This window comes from Felis catus, chromosome D2 (assembly GCF_018350175.1).
Source record: "Felis catus isolate Fca126 chromosome D2, F.catus_Fca126_mat1.0, whole genome shotgun sequence".
Taxonomy (NCBI): domain Eukaryota; kingdom Metazoa; phylum Chordata; class Mammalia; order Carnivora; family Felidae; genus Felis; species Felis catus.
In genome coordinates, this window is record NC_058378.1 from 24,218,872 (window position 1) to 24,243,537 (window position 24,666).

The following is a 24,666-nucleotide window of genomic DNA, read 5'->3' on the forward strand; positions in this document are numbered from 1 at the left end:
GAACTCACATATACAGCATTGGTTTTCCCTCTCCCCACCGCTGCCTCTCTCATACTCTCATATCTTCAAATACTCTCCTGTATTGAATGCTAAAAGTCTAATATCAACTCAGGGTTTGATGTTTACCTGAGACCTATAACTTGGGGTGGGGGGTTAGTTTGGGAATAAGAATATCATGATGCTGTAAAATACCTCGATAGTGGTAGTTTTGACATTTCAGCCTGGAGTTTTATTGATTTTTTTCCCTCTTATGTGTATTTGGTTGCCATCCACTTTACTCTTTTCCCCAGATTTCTTCAGTCTGATTGGAAACCTTAAACATGACAATACGGTTTTACAATAAAGGGTCCAACTGCAGGTGCTGAGGAAATGAAGCCAAGGGTCTCTCCCTCCTTTCTTTTTTTTTTTTTCAACGTTTATTTTTTATTTTTGGGACACAGAGAGACAGAGCATGAACGGGGGAGGGGCAGAGAGAGAGGGAGACACAGAATCGGAAACAGGCTCCAGGCTCCGAGCCATCAGCCCAGAGCCTGACGTGGGGCTCGAACTCCCGGACCGCGAGATCGTGACCTGGCTGAAGTCGGACGCTTAACCGACTGCGCCACCCAGGCGCCCCTCTCCCTCCTTTCTTGAGGAGAAAGGCTGGGTCAGGTGCTGGGAGAAAGCTGGTTGGAAAACATATGTGTGCATGTAGTTTGGAAACCTTTCTTTTCTTGCTCCATCTTTTGGAGAAATTTTTATTCTCCTTGGAGACCCATTTGGGAAGAATTTTGGCTAAATCATGTGTCTGTGGGAGACCATTCTTATCTGGACCTGGAGCTGAGACTGGAGGCCAAAGGGAAGCACCATTTCAGGAGCAGTCAAGTGCATTGTGTCTTTGGCTCTGGAAAATTAATTCCAAAAGGCATGTGTAGCCACTATTCTCATCCATCTTTTAAAAAGCAAATAGTGGACACATAGCCAGCAGTAGCCAACAAATGCCAAAAATATCCAAGTCCATCATCCCTAGGCACAAGTTAGTTGCTATAGAGAAAAGCCAACAACTCTTAAACCTTTTTTTTTTTTTTTTTTTTTTTGGCTACAGGTGGGTGGTAAAATAATAAAGAGAGGGGGGTTAGGAACACGATGAAACAAAGATGATAAATGGAAACCATTTTCTTTTAAGGGCCTCTCAAAAGAAGCAGTGTTTCTCCAGAGCCACCCCCTGCCCCCAACCGGTATGGACTTGCTCGACAATGACTGGCATTTCCGTTCTCAGGTAGAAATAGTCCAAGAAAGAAACTTGCTCATGCATTTGTGTTATTATGGACTCGTGTGATATGTCTGATGAATTGAGTTAATTCATTCTTTAACTTAACTGGCAAGATTTAATGGTTCACATTGAAAGCATGAATAACCATTTGTTCCTTGAATGACTCCAGTTTAATGCCTCCTGATGTCAGTGTATTTTGCCCAGGGTAAAACTTGCTATATGAATTATTCACTGCTTGATGGAATGAATGGGACCATGTTTGCCCACAGAATGTTAGCTTGGTTATCTGACACGATGGGGCACAGCGGATGCCTACAAAGGACAATGGATAATTTAGAATGTGGTTCCAGCGCCCAGCCATTGCAGTTAAGATCTTTATAGGAAGCATAGCACCTTTTTGTCTTGCACCACACATCAAGATGGCCTCAGTGAGCCAAGAAACTCTTGGCCTTTGAAAAAAAAACAAAAAACATCTAAGTGTGGTTCTGCAGTGGATTGTCTTTGGTTAAATCTTGGTTAGCGAAGGGTGGAAGGTAGTGAAGAAGGAAAAACATTTAAGAATTTAAAATAAATAAGGAAATTAGTAATGTTCATTATGGTGATTTGACCAATGTGAAATCAGATATTTTTGGTGAAGGAGAAATAATGTGTGACCAATAATAAAGAATCTTAACTTTGATTTTAGAGTGAAGATGTTACAGACTCCTCTGGCTTAAGAGCATTTGGGGTGAGTTATTTTTCTGGCTATAGTGCCCAGCCTTGCCACTGAAATGCTTCTGGTTTAATAAGAACAATTTATAATCTGGAGAGACAGTTAATGCAACTTAGTGGGAGCTGATAAATGAACCACTAAGTTTACTTATACAAATAAGTGGGACATTAATCTTGACTTTGAGTTTCCCCATTGGGTTCACTTTATAACCATTTGTGATATGAGTGACAGGAAGGAATGATTGGCAAGTCTTAATGGTTGGCAAAACTTTTCTTAATGTCTTTAAACTTTACAAACAAGACAAATAAGCCCTGATATTGAAATACAAGATTCAACTGGCTTCCAGCCTTTTAGTATTCTTGGCTTTACTATAACCTGTGGATAACTTGTGAGGTTGGCAGAGCATTTGAAATCCACCCAGAGACAAAGCTGAAATCTCAGCTGGGCTTCGGGTCTCCCTGCAGCTGAGCTGGGTAACTCCAGCAGGCATGATGGCCTCTTTCCTGATTGTAAATCTACCAGAGAGAAAGTGTCCACCCCTGGTTCAAACAGCTCTGGCCAAAAGGTTTATAGTACATGTCTGCAAGGTTCCATCCCTGTTGTGGATGGAGTTAACTTTCAGAGGAGAGATATCAGGGGCTGGAAAGTCATCCATGGTAGGCTGTCTAATGGCCCCCAAAAGAAGTCCATGTCCTAATCCTCGGAACCTGTGAATATTATTACCTTGTACAGCAAAAGAGATTTGCAGATGTGATTAGGTTAAGGATCTTGAGATGGGGACATTATCTTGCATTATCTGGATGGGTTCTCAATTAATCACAAGAGTCCTTGTATGAGGGAGCCAAGAAAGTCAAAAGAGTAAGTAGGAGAGGTGATAACAGAAGCAAGAGGTTGGAGCAATGGGAGGAAGAAGCCCTGAGCCAAGGAATGCAGGCATCCTCCAAAGCTGGAAAAGGCTAGGAAACAGACTCTCCCCAGAGACTCTAGAAGGATCCATCCCTGCCCACACTCTGACTTTAGCTCAGTGAACTGATTTTGGACGTGTGGCCTCCAGTACTGTAAGAGAATACATTTGTGCTCTTTTAAGCCACCTCAGCTTGTGGTAATTTGTAACAGCAGTGATAGGAAAGGAATCCAACCCCCAAAGGGTCCCTCCTTAATTAGTCTCATTGTTATCACCCTGCTCCTCACCCCCATGTCAGTTTTAAAGCCCAATTTCATAGTATCATCCCATAGTCTTGTTAGTTCACTGTAAAAGAACTATTGAAATATAGACTCGCACGTTGCTTCCTCTGAATCAGAAGACTCTTTGTGTTTGTGGAAATACTGTGCTCAACAGAAAGGTCTGTGTTTCCAAAAGGAAGTGAAGCTTTTCCATTTTACATGTGGTGAAGCTCGAGGAATTGTTGATGCAAGGATAAATAAATGAAGGAAGGAAAACAGAAAAAAAAGCTATTGAAAGTCAATGCATAACTCAACAGTTTCTGTTTAATGGTTAAATGAATTTCAGTGCTAACTCTCATTGGAAGAAGTAAGAAATGGGGAAATCCACCTCTGGATTTTATTTTACTTTTAAATTTTTATTTATTTATTTTGAAAGGGGGTGGATGGGGCAGAGAGAGAGGGAGAGAGAGAATCCCAAGCAAGAGCGGGGCTCAATCTCACTAATCCAATGGTGAGAGGATGACCTGAGCCAAAATCAAGAGTCAGGTGCTTTTTTACTGACTGAGCCACCTAGGCACTCCTCATCCCTGGATTTTAAATTAGCCTTTGTTTTCATTTGAGTCTGATAAAAATGCTAAAGGGAAACCTGATTTTTCCTCCAAAACAACTCTTTGAGCTTTTTGTGGCTATGTCTCCAAAAGATATGGTTTCCTTTTACTTATTCCCCCTGCATTGGTATCAACTAGAGCACATGTCACTAAAAAACTCACTTTGTAGGGAGAAGTCTGTCAGGTCATTACGACCCTGCTAATCCCTTTGGAACAGCCTGAGACCTAGTGTTGGGTTTTTGATTCTCAATTATTTTCCCTATTTCTTAGTGTGGGGAGGAAGAGTTAGCCAATTAGTAAAGAGGGGAGACTGAGACTGTTATTAAAAACTCTACAGTCTCCTGAGCTTTTATTGACAAATTCCAGGTCTTTTCTGATCTTCATTCTCGCTCAGTAATGTCTAGCATTTGACACAACTGGTTACTCTGTCCATCTTGAAGCTGTCTCTTTTTTTTTTATCCCTGTCACTTTGCTCTTCCCTGATTTCCCCCCTACCTGTCCAATCACCATGGCTCTGCTCCCCTTCCATGGCTTTCTCTTTAACTGTGGGCTTTTCTCCTGTCTCAGTACTCACTTCCTGCCCTCTTCCTTCTCTGTGCTCACTTTCATTTTGATGGCAATGCAAGGCTTTCTTTTTATCCTGACCTCCAACCTAGCATTTAAAAACAACCATCAGACAATGCCACTTGGGTAGTTTGTCCTCTGTCATATACCAACAACCTGCAATATGTATGGGGTCTCTTCTGTCCTCGGCTCCTTGCATATGCTGTTCCCTGGATCTGGCAGTCATTCTTTGCCCATCAAATTCCTACAGATCACAATTTATTTATTTATTTATTTTAAATATGAAATTTATTGTCAGATTGGTTTCCATACAACACCCAGTGCTCATCCCAAAATGTGCCCTCCTCAATACCTATCACCTACCCTCCCTCCCTCCCACCCCCCATCAACCCTCAGTTTGTTCTCAGGTTTTAAGAGTCTCATACTTTGGCTCTCTCCCTCTCTAACCTCTTTTTTTTTCTTCCCCTCCCCCATGGACTTCTGTTAAGTTTCTCCTCCACATAAGAGGGAAAACATGGTATCTGTCTTTTTCTGTATGACTTATTTCAGTTAGCATAACACTCTCCAGTTCCATCCACGTTGCTACAAAAGGCCATATTTCGTTCTTTCTCATTGCCACGTAGTATTCCATTGTGTATATAAACCACAAGTTCTTTATCCATTCATCCGTTGATGGACATTTAGGCTCTCTCCATAATTTGGCTATTGTTGAAAGTGCTGCTATAAACATTGGGGTACAAGTGCCCCTATGCATCAGCACTCCTGTATCCCTTGGGTAAATTCCTAGCAGTGCTATTGTTGGGTAATAGGGTAGATCTATTTTTAATTTTTTGAGGAACCTCCACACTGTTTTCCAGAGTGGCTGCACCAGTTTGCATTCCCACCAACAGTGCAAGAGGGTTCCCGTTTCTCCACATCCTTGCCAGCATCTATAGTCTCCTGATTTGTTCATTTAAGCCACTCTGACTGGTGTGAGGTGATATCTGAGTGTGGTTTTGATTACAGATCACAATTTAAATATCATTTCCTTATGGAAGCATTCTCTGACTGCAGACCATGTTGGCTCCCTACTATAGGCTCTCTCAGCACCTGGTGGGAAAAAAAAAAGATTCAAAATCTTTTTTTGAGAAAAAAATAATGAAATAAAAACTAGTCCCCCTTTTAAGAAGGAAGTCAGTTTTAATTAAAGGGAAATTATGAACCATATCAATTGAGGCCAGAAATATTTAGTTTTTCAGAAACCAAGCTGTAAAATACTTATAGGGAAGCTGAATTTATAACTTAGTGAACTGAACCAAGAGCTTCCGTTCAGTGACTCAGTGACTAAGGGTTCTAAGTATGATCAAATGTGACATGCCCTGCTTACTAGCATGCAAAGTTGTGATATAGGTTTAAGACAAAGCTTGTCATTACCCATCTGACATTTAAACCTCAGTGTTTAGATAATTGTGGAAAGTCATAAATCATGGCTAGTGTAGAAGACCGTTCATGAATTGTATATATTGTTAACCATTTTTAATATAACTGAACTTAAAGTGAATTCTCTTAGGTTTTTAAAAAAATTTTTTTTAACGTTTATTTATTTTTGAGACAGAGAGAGACAGAGCATGAATGGGGCAAGGTCAGAGAGAGGGAGACACAGAATCTGAAACAGGCTCCAGGCTCTGAGCCATCAGCCCAGAGCCCGACGCGGGGCTCGAACTCACGGACCGTGAGATCGTGACCTGAACCGAAATTGGCCGCTTAACCGACTGAGCCACCCAGATGCCCCTTAGGTTTTTAAAAAATATTTCCCTCCTATAGCTCACCTCTTTATTCTGCCATATAGGTGATTAAAAAATTTTTTTCATGATATAATTTACATAGCATATAATTCACCCATTTAAAGTGTACAACTCAGTGGAGTTGAGTGTATTCAGAGCTGTGCAACTGTCCCCACGGTCAATTTTAGAACATTTCCATCACCCTGATAAGAAACCCTATATTTCTTAGCTGTCACTCCCCAGTCTTTCCACCTCACCCCCAGCCCTAGGCAACCACTAGTCAACTTTCTGTCTTGATGGATTTACCCATTCTGGACAGTTCATATAAATGGAGTCATACAATATGTGGCACTTTGTGACCGGCTTCTCTCACTTAACATAATGTTTTCAAAGTTCATCCATGTTATGGCATGAATCAGTACTTCATTCCTTTTATGAGTGAATAATATTCTATTGTATGGATGTACCACATTTTATTTGCCCACTAATCAGTTGATGGTCCTCTCTGTCACTTCCATGTTTTGGCTAATGCAAATAACGCTGCTGTGAATATGGAATGATTTCTGAGCCCTGAGAGCTGCTTCTCCCTTTTTTCTCCTCCCTGTAGTCATTTAAAAATAAACGATGGCTGGAGTATTTCTAAGTCTGAAACTACAACACAAAATATTATTTATTCTTTGACAACCCTACAGAATTTATTACACCTATTGTTATTTAGTAAACTGTATGTACCTATTTATGCAATGTAGGTCTTCTCCCTTGTCTGTGAACTCTGTGAGGCCAAGGATCATGTCGAGTTTGCTTGTGTCTGTATCCCTGGCACCTGGCCCAGGGATTAGCATGTATTAAATATTCCTTGACTAACTAATTCTGCTTAGCCCCAACCACAGATTGGCCTCTCGTCTCCAGTTCCCCATTTCTATAAATGGCATTACTGTTATCTCAGTAACTTGAGACCCAAATCAGAGTTGTATTTTGACTCTTCCCTTTTTCACTTCTTCCTCTACATCTGATCAGTCAGCAATTTTCTTGAAATTTTTTTTCAGAGATTTGGAGAATGAATTCTGAGGGGAAAGGTGTCTAAAAATGTTTGTGGGAGAAAGTAGAAAAGTTCAAAGAGGAGTTTCCTGAGGTTGATTCTCAACAATTGTGGGTGCATTCCTTTTTCCGGATACTACCCAATCTAGACCCTCACACTTGGCCTCCCTGCCTTATTCTCTTCATATCTAAGGTCTTTTGTAGAGAGTTTTCAAAGTAATCTTCACAAAATACAATTATATCATTTCACTTCCCTCTTCATGAATTACAGTGGTTTCCCACTGGCCACAGACTAGAAGCCCTCAACCCAGAGTTGGAAGATTTCCACAACATGATTCCTTATATTGTGTGGCAAGTAGCCACTTCAAGTTTTTTTCTAGTGCTCCCTGCTTCCATTTATCAGAGGATAGATTCTGCTGACCTAGCCAATTGGTCTATTGGACCTGGATTGTTGGATCAACTGCTTACCATTGCCAAGGAAGGCAAATACTAGTAATTTGGGGCACATTTCGGTCCAGGTCTCATTGACCAATACAGAGATATATTTGATTCACTAATGTCAAATTAGTATGTTCCAACCCAAAACAAGTACCTGGATTTTTCCATCTTCTTTTCCAAAGGTGAGTTTCTCCTAACAGCATTCTATTGGAAATTTCCCATATATAGGAACTCCCTGCTTCCCTGTCATGGAGAGGATCATAAGTGGGTCAGTAGTAACTCTCCCACATACTGTGTTTTATGCAAGCTCATATCTTCCATGGCACCTGCTATGCTGCCTTGTGTATTGTAAAAGCAAAGGCAAAGAATTTCTTAGGAAAGAATTTCTCTCCCCACACCCCTAAACCAGAAATGTTTGTTTTTGCTAAATGAATAATAATATAAGCCATTTACGTTTGGAGATGACCTCCTTACCCCGAGGGGCGTGCTGGAATGACCACAGATGGTTGCCTACCTGACTTCCAGAGAACTTTGACCTCATTAATTACACCAGCTTTTGCTTCACTTTGTAGTGCACACCACTTTGGGGTCAGAGCTGAATTTTTTCAGACAACAGCAGAAATTTGGAGAACGTTTTTTTTTTTTTTTCTGATGAGAAAGGAAGACCCAGTGACTGGTTGAAAAAGGGCTGTGGGACGGGGTGCCTGGGTGGCTCAGTTGGTTAAGCGTCCGACTTCGGCTCAGGTCGTGATCTCACGGTTCGTGGGTTTGAGCCCCGCATCGGGCTCTGTGCTGACAGCTCAGAGCCTAGAGCCTGTTTCAGATTCTGTGTCTCCCTCTCTCTCTGACCCTCCCCCACTTGCACTCTGTCTCTCTCTGTCTCAAAAATAAATAAACATTAAAAAAAAAGGAAAAAGGGCTGTGGGGGAAAATACAAAGGTTCAAAGAGGAGTTTATTGAAGTTGATTTCCATGTGGTCTGCAGTTCTCAACCTCTCCCCTGTCTGCTCACAAAGCTTCAATAAAATCCACATTCCTTGCCAATGCTTAATGGAATAGATTTGCTGTTTGGGACTAAACCTGTCCTGAGTTAGACCTCGAAGTCTCTACAAGACAGTAACAGTGTCTGCCCATGAGAGGACAGCCACACAGAGTTTGCTTATATAGTAAGTAAATATGTATTAAATTAATGTGTTTGTCTTGTCTTCCTAAGAAGATATAATACTCCCCTTTACCTCTAGATGATTCATAGGGAAATTATTCAATGATAACTTGCTGATTAAAAGGAATGGGCTGTAATTCTAGTGTCTTTTTAACGGAGAAAGGAAAGAAAGTTTCATAAGCACCTGCTGGGTATCCTCTTTGTAGCAAATGTTCACATTTAATCTCATTTAATCCTTGCAATCTTGTGAAGCAAATACTTTTAGTATTATTCTAATGACAATTACCTTCCTTTTCTAGGTAAGAAAACTAAGGCTCAGTGAACTTAAGTAATTGCTCAGGTGTGTATCACTAGGAAGTGACAGATAATGGGCTTCTAACCCTGTTTGACACCAAAGGCTTCTTTGAACTAGTCCACGAGCTTCAGTGGGGGGGGAGGGGGTCGGGGGAGGGAAGAGACTGTACGGTATAAAGACAAGCTCCTTGATGCTATTATATCATTCATTTGCCTATTGTATATTAATTATGTAGCAATGATTGGTGAGTCCTGAGTTTCCTGGATTTAATTTTTTTGTATCATATTATGAATGAATTATAGTTGTGAAATGTATCTTTTAATTTGAAGAACCACCCCCAAAATCCTCTATAGTTTGTATGCCATGGTAGGTTAATAGCTTAGCTTTTCTTTGCTACCACAAAGATAGAATCTTTTACCCATTTCTGATTATTTCATTTCTGTAAGTAGAGAGTTGGGGATGAAACTGGTGTCCAGTTTCTTTCACAATGATCTGTCTTTAGATTTACTGCCCACCTCAAAAAGTTAAAGCCTGCAATAATTGTGCATATTGAATATGTCATGCCACTGGGTAGCAAATTATCGAGCTATTTTTTGACAATGCCCTCTTGAAATAGCAACATGAAAAACTGAATTTTTATTTAAACTGCAATGACGACAATAGCTTACTTCTTGTAAGATGGAGTATTGGTTAGCAAATTACAAGCATGTGAAATTGGGTACTTCTGGTCACAGGAGAAAGTCACTGTCTATTGGCAACCATCCAAGAATGCAACCACAAGTCACAGCTGTCATAAGACCAAGCTGCTATTATGATTCCTTAGTGATATCTAGTTCAGTAAAAATGCCATTTTCAGAAGTCAATTACCAACAAAGCAGTGGTGGATTTTGTGGTTGGTTTATTTGGAAATTGTTCTTGGGGGTCTTGAGAAAAGAATCTAACTTCTTCTTCAGCAATTAGTGTGTTACTACTGATTCAGGTCACATTTAGTTTTCTTTTTAATGTATAATGTATTAGAATATGTATGAATACCTGTGTTGGCTGAAGACAAAAAAGGTACCTCTCAAGATAAATTGGCTAAGAAAAGCAAGTCAAATCACTTTGTGCAGATCTGTCTTGTGTAGGTGAAGATGTTTGTGTTCCTGAGTTTGACCCACCTATGTTTGCTTAGTTACTGTTTAACAGCTCTCGTCCAGGCCTACACGCGAGCACAGACTCATCTCTACTGTCGTGCAGACCTCCCTCAGCTTTGCTCAAGTGGTTTATCAATCTCATTTAACAGACACCTATTACATGCTGAGCACTGCTTGGGTAAAATTTGAATGCAGTATTGTTTCAAGAATCTAAGGTTTAGAGAGAGTTTTCTTGTAGCTAAAAATGGAAGGCCTTCTCTTTTCAGTCACAGCCACACTTAGACTTGGGGACCAGTCACCTTCAGGCAGGCAGGGGTTCTCATTAGATCTCTGCCTTCCAGAAGTCAGTGTGAGCCCCTTCAGCCACAGGCTTCTCAAGGTTTGTGCACATTTCCCAGGGCTTCAATTCCATCCTTGTTTCTGGCTCCAACTTTCTCTCTGAATCCCACTTAAGCTTCTTCCATGTTTCCAGTGTACATTAACTACCAGATAGGTGGTGATTGTCTGATACGTTGAGGGTAAAAGTAGTACATTCTAGGCACGCCGCGGTGGCTCAGTTAGTTGAACGTCTGAATCCTGACTTTGGTTCAAATAATTATCTGTGGTCATGGGATTGAGCCCTGCACTGGGTGTGGAGCTTGCTTAAGAGTCTCTCTCTCTCTCTGCCCCCCTCTTTCTCTTTCTCTCTCTCTCTCAAAAAAAAGTAGCCCATTCTAACAAATAATTCCAATTCCAAGCCATGGAAAGATATTTGGATCTTCTATTTCTTTTGTCCTTAGACAAATTTGGTCTTTTTATTTTATAAGAAGCAATTTATGACAAAGAGGTTCCACAATTCTGTAATGACTTTGCTATCCAGACTATAAGTTTCATGCAGAGGTTAACTACGTGGTTAACCTACATCTCATAGAGGTACTCACTACTTCTCAGTTGACAAAATCCTAATGGAATAATTAATTGCACGGAAAAATAAAATTTCTCAGTGTAAGTTTGACTTCTGACCATGTCTGATCAAGGCTAATGACACACTATGCTAATAAATATTGTGCAATGGAAAAATGCATCTAATGAAGCTGCAGGTAGCACTTTATCCACTTTAAAAAGCGTTTGCTTTTATACCTTTCTGTGTTTCGTACATTCCAAAAAGAGCCATTTGACTTAATTGCAAGCAACTGTGAAAATCAAGACGATTTAACATCGGTTATAAAAATAATCTTTTGGAATGGACTGAGTGATTTAAAGAATATGCAGCTTATTTTCGTTTTTTGTGTATTTGATCACTAAAACAAATTCATTGTAATTTACACAGACGAAATTATAACTGAAGAGTTAGCAGGGAATTGAGATTACTAGGGAGTGAAAACACTCTTCTGTGGGCAAAGAATTTTTTCCAGAGTTGTTTAGCTGAAATGTTGTATATGTAAAGGCCTAATGTATTTTGGCAACTGTAACCCTGAGATTTACATCTTTTGCTATTTCAATTTTAAAAATATTCAAAAATGCCTTTTATCTGCCTTTTCAGCCATTTAGTTTCATTCTCTACAATATACCCTAGACATAGTGAACTTGATTGCCTGCAGAATGAATTAATGAACCTTTTATGTCAATGCGAGTTTATTAACAACATTCGTGACATTTTCAAATCAATCCTTCTATGTTCTCTAATTATGGCCTCATTGTGGTTATGAACCATCCCAGGGGAAAAACAAAGGGAGGGGTGGGGGGTGGGGGGATCAACATACTTACAACTGACTTCAGAAAAGAGCATTAATAAGGGGACGTGTATCTAAATTATGTTTTTTGTTGTTGTTGGTTACATTAAATGCAGAATGCAAATGCCTGTTCTTTAAGTGTTTTGGCTATTGTTCAAAAATGTGAATTATTCTGCCGGAAGGCAAAAACACTTTCCTTTGACCTCTATATCCATAGTTAATTTGCTTGTGTTTTTCAGCATGGGGGCATTTCTAAACTTTAAAGTAAATATTATTTACACAGCACATGCACTAACAATCAACAGCCTTAAAACATCTCAATGACAAAAATTTAAACGATTTTGGATGAAGGTTATTTAATGTTTTAGCCAGTTTTCAGACTATGTAAAGAAGTCTAAAATGTGTCTAATCATACGTACATATTACACATATACATATATGTAATTTCCTGGTCCTTTACCTCTCCTGATCACTAAACCTTCAAATCCTGGCATATGTTTCTGGGTGACACTGTCTCCCTCACTGTGCCAGTGATTCCTAACAGGTAAGTCAGGGCACACTGATAGTATTGTTACTCTTCCACAGGAGTGCTGCCAAATTTTCCTTGTTTCATATAACCTATTTTTGTGTCAACTGAGGATACATATTATGTTCTGTGATAGGTTATATGAAACACTGTCAGATGTTCTTGCAACGAGATTAAGGTACCGTTTTCCAAAAATAAGGGATAAAAGGAAATAGTTATGTCAAACCAGTGACAGCTTAGACCTATACTGTCCAATATGGCAGCCATTAGTCCCATGTGGCTGTTGAGCACTTGAAATATGGCTAGTCCAAACCGAAATGTGCTGTAAGTAGACAAACGCATCAAATGTTGAAGGCTAAGTGCAAAAGAAAATTGTGAAATATCCATTAATAATTTTTTATGTCGATTACATATTGGAATGTTAATATTTTGGACACATCACATTAAATACAATACATTGTTAAAATTAATTTTATATGTTTCTTTTTACCTTTAAAAAATGTAGCTACCATAAAACTTTAAATTCCATATGCAGCTTTCATTATATATCTTTTGGACGGCACTGGTATGGAGTCAGATGTTTATTGGAACATGAAAGAACTGCTTTATTAATATATAAGAAGACATGGTCAGGTCAATAAGGTTTTCCAATAGCTGCCTAGTGCTAATGGATGCTTGAATAGAAATACCATTCTTTTTTTTTTTTTTTAATTTTTTTTTCAACGTTTATTTATTTTTGGGACAGAGAGAGACAGAGCATGAACGGGGGAGGGGCAGAGAGAGAGGGAGACACAGAATCGGAAACAGGCTCCAGGCTCTGAGCCATCAGCCCAGAGCCCGATGCGGGGCTCGAACTCACGGACCGCGAGATCGTGACCTGGCTGAAGTCGGACGCTTAACCGACTGCGCCACCCAGGCGCCCCGAAATACCATTCTATTGTAGCCACTGCTGTCTCAATTATTTAAGACATGTTTAGTCCTGTTCTGAACTTTTAAAGCCCTTCAGTGTGTACCCCCTTACACACATACACAGGAGGCCAAGGACAGGCAATGTGTCCTTCAGGTGTATGTTAATGTGGAAGTTCCACATGTTCTTTATCTTATCCTCAGGGACAATTTGGTCTGTGACTTTCATAAGTTATCTCTAATTCAGATGCTTGCTAACAGAAAGGAGCAGGAAACAAAACAAAACAAAAAAACCCACTTTTCCTGCCATTGATTTCCAACTTGGACCATCAGTTGTGTTTGTTAACTTAGCCATTCTAGGGGGCGCCTCTGCTCCCTCCTCCCCACCCAGAATCACTCTCCTGTCAAAGGAGATTTGTCTTTGGCTCAGTATTTTATGCTAATCCCTGCTTTGAAAGGATTGAGTTGGAAGGTAGAAAGATGAGGGCCCCTCACATTCCAAATGTGCATTAACCCTTTGAGGGCCAGTGGCTCTTGTAAGATGTTCTTACCACGCTCGGTTCTCCAGCCTCTTCTCCCCTCTTGTTTGTTCCATTCTGGAAAATTTCAAGCCCAAACATCTGTTTTGAAGTGCTATGCTCCTTTCTGGACAACAGTGGGGTTTTTTGTTTGTTTGTTTGTTTGTTTGTTTTTTGTTTTTTTTGTTTTTTGTTTTGTTTTTCGTTTTGTTTTCTTTTATTTTTTAATTCCTGAGTTTGCTTATTTCCTCCTTATCATCCCCAGATGTTTTGCCCCCCTTCCCACCTTATTTTTTCTCATTTTAGTAATTGTGCAAGCCCCAGAAAAACTGCTGGCAGATTTTTTCCCTTTAGATCGCCCTGAACAACTCTCACCAAGAATTCTACCTTTGCTCTTTGCCCATCTTTAATGGACTTGGGCCAAAGTCCATGAAGGATTTGGGGGTTAGGGGAAGATGGTAGGCAGTAATTTCTATCTTTAAGTCAATATGAGTCCTCTTGGAACCATAGTATCTACACACAGGTGGAGCTGTGGAGGATGGACATGTGCTTCACAACTTAAAAATTTCTGTTGTCACTTTGTCTATTAAAAACAAAGCAGAGGAAGCATAAAAATATGGTTTTTTTTAAAATAGTAAAATTTTGTCATTTCTGCTTGTAAAGAACTAAGGTAAGAGCATATAAACCAGCCATAACATTACAGGACAAGAATCCACAGTAATCCTTATATTGATTATAAATGTAGTAATAACAACACATTAAACCTAACATCTTATTGGTTTCCAAGTGTCCTTACCAGCAATCTGGAGCAGGGGAAGCAGCTGGGAGTCCGGGGCCCTCAGAATAAAATAGTCAAAGCCTGGAGTTTAGGTTGGACAAGGTTCTGGAAAAAGTTGTGTAGATCCAGGCAAACCATTTTTCTTCTATAGACCTCTGGTGCTTTATTCATACCAGGCTCTGATACTGTGTCATTTTAGATTTCCCAGAAAACTAAATGTGGACAAGGGAACATAAGCATCTATGTTGTAGCGGGAAAATTACTTTTATGCCTATTTCATAGAAGAAATACACCCAGAGAGGTTGAATTCTTTATCAAAGGTCACACTGCTGGTTGGTGACAGACTGAGAGTCAGAGTTCAGGTCCTCTGCCGAGATCTAGTGGGAGTCTTGGTGGTGGCTAGACTTCAGGGCAGCTGATCTCCTAGGACGACCTCAGGCAGTGGCCATCTCTGCCTTTCAAATTCATGCTATGGGTCACAGAAAACTCCATCTCAAATTGTTAGCTGTTTTTTTAAGTTTATTTATTTATTTTGAGAAAGAGCACAAGTTGGGGAGGGACAGGGAGAGAGAGGGAGATAAAGAGAATCACAAGCAGGCCCCACACTGCCAGCACAGAGCCCAACAAGGGGCTCAAACCCATGAACTACAAGATCATGACCTGAGCCAAAGTGGATGCTAAACTAACTGAGCCACCCAGTCGCCCACATTTGTTAGCTATTTTGATTGCCCGCTTCTTGTGACCTTCCCCTGTGCCCTGGCCTATGACATGCTCAGGAAGATAGGACGTGTGTCTGTGAATGAGGAGGTAAAGCCAGATCTCTGAAGGGTGAGGACTGAGACCACCAAACTGACCTGACCTCCTCCTGGAGAGAATGATGTACTCTGGGCCTCTGGAAGCTGTGCATGCCTCTGTACCCTACAGGCAATTCTGGAAGATGAACAGAGTCTAGGAAAGGGCCTGTCATTTCCAAATTGAGTTTTCAGAATGTTGAATTAGAAAACAGAAAAGAAAGGAAGGGAAGGGAAGGGAAGGGAAGGGAAGGGAAGGGAAGGGAAGGGAAGGAAAGGAAAGGAAAGGAAAGGAAAGGAAGAAGGATGGAAAGAAAAGAAAGTGGAGAATTGGTCTTCTATCTACAGAGATTTAGAACACAAGCCCTCCCTGTGAGAGAGGAGGGATGGATTTGACCCTTGCTAAGAAAGCAGAATTGAGTGTGGCCCCAACTGATGGTATTATCAGCTTATTCATTTAAAAAGTGTGTGTTAAATGCCCACTATGGGCAAGGTGCTTGCTAGTGGGAAGTGTTGTTCAGGGAGGCAATCTTTGGGGTATGGGAAGAAATTACAGTTAAGTGGGAGAAAACCAGTTAAATACATCTTAGGGCAGGGGAAGTGGAACGATTTACACTTTTAAACACAGGAGTGAGGGTAGTCAAGAACTGAGTCAGACAATGCCCAAAAGAGATAAAGATCTCGGTCAAGGTGCTGTGCAAGCTCTATCACTGGCTTCCCTGGTAACGACTCCATTTTATGGCAAGAGCAGTGTGGTCAGAAAAGCCACATGGCAATTCAGGAAGCAGCGATGTGAGCTGGCCTCTGTGTGGCCTGCTTCTCTACACTGAGGAGGAAGGCCTGGGACAAGTTTTTGAGGGTTTGAGCCACACAGAATGACAGAATGAGGGGAAATATTAAATGGCTGATTAGAGCCTGCCTACTCGAGGGGGTCTCCTTTTACTGACTGGGGTCCCCATCCAATCGCTTACAAAGCTCTTTAGTGTCCTTGTGGTGGCCAGCACCCCTCAGTAGAACGAGTGACCATCTGAATGACTCCTCTGGCTCTTCCTGCTCTGCCCCTCCTGTATGTGCTGGCTCATGTGCTCACAAGGTGCCAGGACTTAGGATTCACTCTGCCCTCAGGGTGGCTTCCTCCCTGGTGCTCGGTGGGGAGTCAGAGCTTCCTTAGAACATGCCCACAAGAACCTATTCACTCTCTAATCAGGGAGAGCCTGAGAGCAGTAGCTTGGCTGATGGTTCTGAAACAGATCCCTTCCACATGCGGCCAAAACACTTTTGAATATCTCTGCAAGCAATCTGAGCCTGCTTTTAGTGGTGTGAGTCTGTAATTGTTGTTTAATTGATGGAATGAGTTGCCACAGAAGGACGTATAATGTCCATTCTTGGAGATCTTTGAAAGGAAGATTATTTTTTGTTTGAATGAGTTTCTTTTGCCTACAGATCTCTTTGAATTCTGTTCTATGGCTTTTGGTCATGCTAAGGGACAATTCCTAATGGATTCCAGTTTTCTCAGGTTTGCTGCTAAGCTCTAATTTTGTTGCAGGAGTAAAAGTTCTGACTCATTGTCCATGATCATTTATTTATTTACTTATTTGTTTATTAATTTGGGAAAGCATGAGTGAGGCAGGGGCAGAAGGAGACAGGGAGAGACAGAATCTTAAGCAGGCTTCACGACTCGATCCCATGATGCTGAGATCATGACCTGAGCTAAAATCAAGAGTGAGACACTCAACTGACTGAGCCACCCAGGTGACCCCATTGTACATGATCTTAATCAAAGAAGAGAAAACAGCCGCAAATGTATTGTTTGAAAGGAGGGAGCCCCGAAAATGTCATCTGCAGAAATCCTGGTGGACCTGCGAGGGACAATCTAAGGAGACTGTGGAAACCACAGAATAGGGTAAAATACGGTGGTTCTTTCAAAACCATCAAGAGGGAAAGGAATGAATACATCAGCAATACATGAAAATGTGTCCTGGTTAGTCATTATACAGTTGACATAAAATATGAACTGTACTTTCCTTCTGCATCTGATTCATGTTTACACTTTAGATTCACTTTTTTTTTTTTTTTACATTCACTGGACTCTGTGCAATGAGTCACCACTTCAACTGATAGTTCTTGCAGGCAGAATTAAAACTGCATTGATCCATGAGGTGTTTAATTGACAGTGAGGCCTTGCCATGTGACACAAAAGTTCTGGAGAATATGCCGGGGTTTACTTTATGATATTTTGAGCCTCCAAATGGAGTTGGAAATGCAAGTGCTGATGTCAGAGGGGCTTTTGGACTAGAACCAGAGATGCAGAGGGAGGTCATAATTCAAGTCACGGGTGTGGATGCACTCAAGAGAAGCAGGCATAGGAACGGGAGGACGGAGCAAGTGGACAAGCTTGCAGGAAGCAGGGAAGCACAAGCAAGAAGTGCCACGTCACAGCCCTCAAGGGAGCCAGGACTTTGAAGGAAGGCGTGATCCATGGAGTCAAATGCAGCACAGACATTTGGCAAAACAGAGCCGTGGGAAAGCCACCAGATGGTGGTGACTACAACGCCTTAGGTGGCTCCTGAGATGATGGTCTCGATAGAGTCTTGAAACAGAAACCTGAGGAGATCCGTGGTGAAGGCAGGGAAGGCAGGGGGTGAGAGTCCAAATGCACCTGAACGGTTTTGCTTTTTAAGAAGGGAGGTCATCTAAATGCATGTGCAGAGGAAGGAGCCTCTGGGAAGAGGAAGCCTCAGAGTCTCTGAGGAGGCAGGTGAGGAGATTACTGAGGGAGCTGGAAAGAACTAGATTAATAATGAATGAGGAGAATCTCACCTTGAAAGGAAGTAGCTATGGGTAAAGACAAGGGGACCCCCAAATACATACACCTTCTCACTGTATATAATTCAAACAGTACCGCAGCATGGTGGCCAAGACCATGGACCTGGGAGTCAGATTGCCGGGGTTCGAATGACAACTTTGACTCTAACCAGTCTGTGTGACCTTGGACATGTTACTTGATCCTCTGTGGCTCAGTTTCCCCATTTTCAAAATGTGGAAAATAATAGTACCTTCCATATAAGATGATATAGATATTTGTATATCTATAGATAGATGGATAGACAGATCGGTAAATATAAAATGCTTAGAATAGCATCTGACAGATAGGTAAGTACTATATAAATTAACATAAAGTGAAGACCAGTCCTGGAAGTTTGAGGGAAGTTTCAGGCACTCAATTGAGTCAATCTCTAACAGAAGATATCTCATGTAAGTTTCCTTCTTGGAGCCGGTCTGGGTTATGGTTTTTTGTTTTTTGTTTTGTTTCTTGTTTGTTCTGCCCCTAGTTGACCCTTTGTCTAATGTAGGAAGTCAACCCACAGCACCTGATGCCCTTGCAGTGATTAAATGTTTGTGGTCCCATTCAGTGGTGAACCCCATCTGAAATCCTGTCAGACATTATCGGATGCTTGCATTCAAGCCTGGAAAAAAAAATGTGCTTGACAAGCTTGCATGTAAAAAACTCTCTGACTCCTAAGAAAATTGAGTTTTAAAACTGAAAACTCAGAGATTTCAACTCTGAGTAATATAAAGTATTTGAGTCAGTAAGAATATAGCTTTATTTATAGAAGCAATAAAAGGAATATTCCACACAGGCGTTTTACACACAAGGCATTTCAGACACCAAGAGGGGGAAGTGAATTTTTACAGATTATTCACATTGAGTCCAGGATACTTGGTTACCTATTGTCATCTTCAAAAACCAGAATCTTGTGTCCTCTCTTGAACGCAAATTAAACAGCACAGCTTAATTGGTCCAGGCCGCACTGAATCTGGAGCTCTCCAGTCTGTGCTTTTACCCCGACTCTTATAACTGCTACACTCACCACAGACAGAACAGTGGGTGGTAAGTCAGGCAAAAACAAAAAACAAACAGACCCTCCTTTGGGGCATGGCAAATGTAAGGGAAAGATAAATGTTAAACAAAGCTGTATTTATCACACAACAATGCCCCCATTAGAGCACCTTGTTTCTGTAGACAAATACTCCTAGCACATTTTTTCCATTGCTGAAGAACCTTCAGTGGCTCCCGAAGCGCCTGTGGATTCAGGATGACTACATACTGAGGCTGGGCTTCTCTTGCTTACAACTAGCCGTGATGGCGTAGCTGAAATTGTCTAAGAGCTGATTGGAGTTCAGTATTAATTATGCGGTGGGAGAGAGAGCCTGAAGACTTTATGATGGTGCTGACATGTGCTCGTTTGGGCACTAACCCTCCAAATATTTTAGCCTGGCTAAAATATTCAACTCCCTCTATTACGTGGCATCAGCTCAGTACCCCAAGATTATCTCCCACTGTCTACTCAGACAGTCTGGGGTACGCTGCCATCCCCATTGTCTACTAGACGCATTTGTACTGTAGGACCTCTCTGCCCTTTTTCCTGCTGCTGTCCTGGACAGTAGTGCCCTTGGCACTACTTTTCTTTATGCTGCTACGTTGATAACTAGTTACCTTTTTTTCTGGCTCTCTGGTTTTATTTAACTCTTAACTACAGTGTCATTGTGTACAATTCAGACCATACAATGAACTCTCCCAATCCACGTTTTACTCCCAAATAATTACTGTTACCAGTTTGATGTGTGTCTTTCCATGTATTTTTATACATTTACATGCTTGTGGATATATAGATAACTATAGCTTTGTTTGTTATTTTTAATGTTATGTATTTTATCTTTTAATTGGTTATAAATCCCTTGAGGGGAGGGGTGGGCATTATGGATGTTTCATCACCCACAGTTTATAATAAACTCTTTCCTAAAAACAGCATTAGAGCAGGATGGGACTGGTACGTGGAGAAGTGGTGGTAAGAGGGTAGGCTCCTTGGACTTGAATGCTGGCTGTAAAGATTATTGGCATTGAGTTCCAATATTAATGGTAATACTCTCTCAATATTAGGTAACCCATTTTGTACAACAACCATGAGAAGTAGGTTTCCTCATTTTACTGATGGGAACACAGAGACCTGAAGTGATTACATAATTTTTCCAAGGCTGTATAGCTAATATGTAGCACAGCCAAAATCTGAACCCAGATCTTGCTGGCTCTAAAGTCCTTATTTTTCCCATTCGATTACACCCCTTGGGAGACTGAAGAGAATGAGCATAACCGAGGTGAGATGGACACTGAAGATGCTGAGTTCATTTATCCTTTCAAAGATGTGGTTGCTGGAGGAAAGACAAGTAAATGGAGATTCCTTTCAACTTCCCGGGGGTTCCTGTTGAGGAAGTAGATGAAAAGAACTTAACTTTTGGGGCACCAGGGTGGCTCAGTTTGTTAAGCATTTGACTCTTGATTTCAGTTCAGGTTATGATCTCACAGTTGAGATTGGCACTGGGTGTGGAGCCTGCTTGGGATTCTCTCTGCCCCTCCCCTCCCTCCTCTCTCTCTCTAAAACAAAAAACAACAACAACAAAAAAAACAAAAAACAAAAATAAACCCAAAAAAACAAAAAAAAAACCTAAAAGAAACCTTATATTTAGGCATCTAGACTTCATGAATCTTGCCACCTTTCTTATAATTTCTGGCATCTTCCTCTTAACTGTTCTTGACCTCTGAATTTTGCTGCCTTCTTGACTCTTTGATATTGTCTTTAAGGGTTCCTTTCATTTTTTGTCTCCTTTTGGTTTTTACCGTCTTCTCCTAGAGTTTTGTACCGAAGCAGCAATTCATAAACGAGGAGATTGCAAGCAAAATCAAGTTGATATAAAGTAAACAGGGAGACGTCTGGGGTAATTTCCCAGAACTGGCATTGTCTGTAGAATTTTCTGTTTTAGGGAGAGTTTGGGATAAACTACCTTTTCCTCTATCTGCTTCTTTCATGTTGGATTTATCCAGGTTTCATCATCAGCCCTTCATCTTTCATTCAGTACATCTTATATTCCCTTCCTGGACAAGCTCAGTCATGCCCATGGCTGCTGCTAAAACTCCTGTAGTATAGGAGTGACCCTCAAAGCTCCAGCTTCTGCACTAATTTTCTTCTGACTTCAGCACCAACTTTGCACCTACATCTGTATTTCTCATGGCATCACAATGCCCACATACTTCCTCTTCCTCCCCATGGCCACCTTCTTCATTTCATATTGCCCATCTTGATGACTGTCTCCATCCTTCAAGCTGTCCAGATCAGAAACCCAGGAGTCATCCTAATCCCTTACTCACATGCCTGGTCAATCAGTCACAGATCCTTACTGAGTCAACCTTCTAAATAACTCTTGAACCTGTCTTCTCTATTGCCATTGCCACTCGGTTGGGTCAGGCCACTTAATTCTTGCCAAGACAGTTTATGTCATTAGCCTTCTAACTGTCCCTCTGCCTTAGAGATAGTCTGGTGCACAAATCTGCTTAAAACCTCTCAAAGGAGCCCCACTTCTTAGAGGACAAAGGGCAGAGCCTTTTTGATATCATCCTTGCTGCTTTTCTTATTTCCTCCTTTGTATGTGCCTTTGTGCTCAAGCTAAAATGAGCAACCTTATTTCACCAAATCTAATGCACCATTGGTTGTAAAACATACCATTATTTTATGTTCCACTATGAAAGAGGGGAAAAAAACACTGTCAGGTAAATTATAATTTGTCATCAATTGTAAGATATAACCCAACCTCTGAGATATTAAAATGGGAGAAGTCATGTGGCCTAGAAGCAGTGAAATGCAGTACTTGGTGTTTCCCTTCTGCTCACTGTGCTCCTGCATAGGTTGTTTCCATTACCCCTGATGTTTTCACTTCACTAGAACCCCTTGAGCACCAGGCAAACTCCTGCTCATCCTTCAGGAACCTACTTAACAGTCCCCAACCCCCTTCAGGAGGACTTTCCTGGCCTATGTTGACAGCTCTGAGCTCCCCTCTTGAGCTCTCTCTGCTATGGCAGTTAGCACATGGCCATCACTAGTTGTTCTAGGTCTCCCCACCTTTGGGGAGCAGAAACTGTGCTATCATTCATCTTTGTTTCCCTGCTGGGGAAGTTTTAGGAGATGGTAGGTATTTACTGTCTTAGTCAGCTTGAGCTGCCATAACAAAATACCATAAACTGAGTAGCTTAAATAACAGAAACTTTTTTCTCACAGTTCTGCAAGCTGGGAAGTCCAACATGAAGGTGCCAGCAAGGTGGGCTTCATTCTGAAGTCTCTTCTCTTGCCTTGTAGGCTGCTGCCATTTCTCCATGTGTTCAAGTAACTCCTCCTTATGTGCTCATGGGGAAAAAGGAGGAGCAATCTCTCTGATCTTTTCTTGTATTTCATCATGTGGGCCCACCCTCATGACCTCATCTAAACTTAATTACCTCCCAAAGACCCCATCTCTAAATCTGATCACATTAAGGATCAGGGCTTCAACATATGATTTGGAGTTGGGGGTGGGGGCACATTTCAGTCCAGCAATTCATGTTTGGTATATAGAGTAATGGATGTTACCCTGACTCAAATCCTCAGTTCACTCCAACCTTGCTTCCTGGGCGCACCTTGACTTTGACCTATCTAGTGACACTTCACCTATCCTTGGCCAATGTTTTGTTTTGTCCCTGTACTGACGTGGCACAGTTGATGTGTTCAGGTTTATCACTGATCCGGCCAGCTAGGTGCTCCTAACCTCCCTGAATGATAAATTTCTTGGATTCCCTACAGCATTTAGCACAGGGCCCAGCACATATTGAAGACCCAATCACTCTTTTTTGATAGCTCTACCAGCCCTTTACAATTGGGCAGAATATGCAAGCTGCTGAGAAATATCCTGTCTTAGGTTTAGGATTTTAGTTGCAATGGAACTATTTTGCACAAAAAGTGCTTTTGGTGACATTGAAACATTATTTGTTCAAAGTACAGAACTGATTACTCTTAAATCTCTTTCTTCAGTGCTTAATTTTTATTCTTTGTCCTGTGAATAATTGGTGATTAGAATATCTATTTTAGCTATCGAGAGCATTGCATGTGGCAAATTGTCAGGCTCATTTTAATAACTGTTAGCTTTTTTGACCAATGACTTTAAAATGTTTCATTCTGAGGCCTCAGATGCCTTTTTCCTATCACAAGTAAACCCTATTAACCCTGTTTCAGTTAAGTTTACTCTGTTCATTTCATTTCATTGTGAATGTTCTTATAGAGGTAATTTATGCAATTTCTAGATTTGTGGATTATTATAAGCATGATGGGTATTTTCATAATTGTCACCATAGCTGTTGATTTTGCTGATCACAAGTTATTACTATAGTCGGTATAATGGGTGAAGAAACAAGCTGAACAAAATTCTGGGTAGGTATTTTTGTCTTCACTTGATTCAAAGGAAGGGAAAGACGGATCAAGGATATTGAGTCTATTGGTGCAAGTCCATTTTATGACTATTAACTTCTTGATACAAGCTTATTAGTCAGAATTTGGGTGCTTCCAATGAATATGATTGCATAGTGGTCATAATCAAAAGTAAATCCAATTTTTGACTATCTAAAAGATTTGATTCACTGAACATTGTTAAGGTCAGGTACTGTCTCAAGTATGATTTGTGTATGATTGGAGTCAATGACTATGTTCGAGTGCATATTGAGTTCTAATGGGGAAAAGGAAGAATTCTTGGTTATCAAAAGAAGGGGTGTCCAGACCAATCAGAACAATATGTAATAGGTAGTTCAAGTTGTGAGCCAAGTTCTTTTAAATTGGTTTTAGACGAGTGAAAATCTATGAAAACAGATGTTCCCATTGCAAGGTTCAACTCTCCTCTTTGTTGCCAGTAAATTTTGTGAACAGCTTTGTTGCTTTGATACCTCTAATTGAAATGTCCATGTATGCCTTGTTGTATGTCAAGGACGAGACTGAAGAAAGTGATATTTGTCTTTGAATCCTTACCACTTACTCGTTCTGTACTTTTTGCACCATTTGGATCTTCTTAATTACTCTTCCCTCCTGATCCAAATCACAACTGCCTTCCTCTTGCTGTAGGCATCCCTAGGCCTCCTGAGCCCCCTTACCACAGTCTGTGCAGGCCTATCTGATGACTCAATGTCTTCTAGTCTACTCATTTCACTGTGGCTACTCTTGCCTTAACTAGGTATTAGGAAAGCACACACGACAATGAGGTTATTTCACACTAAGGTCTAGACTCATAATTTGAGGGATATTGTCAAACTAGAGCATATTTAAAAGATAGGAGGGTTAGAATGTTTGACACAATTTCACATCCAGGGACATCTGAAGGCACTAGGACTTGGGGAGGGGGATTTAGTCTGGTGATTTAAAACTGCAAAAGATGACAAAACTGTCTTCAGATTTGTGAGACT

The 24,666-nt window shown here is 40.9% G+C and overlaps 1 long non-coding RNA gene across 1 annotated transcript; it reads left to right on the forward strand.

Annotated features, from left to right (window-relative positions):
* The first annotated feature begins 1,106 nt into the window (after positions 1-1,106).
* On the forward strand, positions 1,107-9,084 carry LOC123381019. Its single transcript, XR_006587524.1, has 3 exons — positions 1,107-1,258; positions 1,938-1,979; positions 8,524-9,084. It is a non-coding gene; the product is annotated as an uncharacterized LOC123381019 (long non-coding RNA).
* The last annotated feature ends 15,582 nt before the right edge of the window (positions 9,085-24,666 follow it).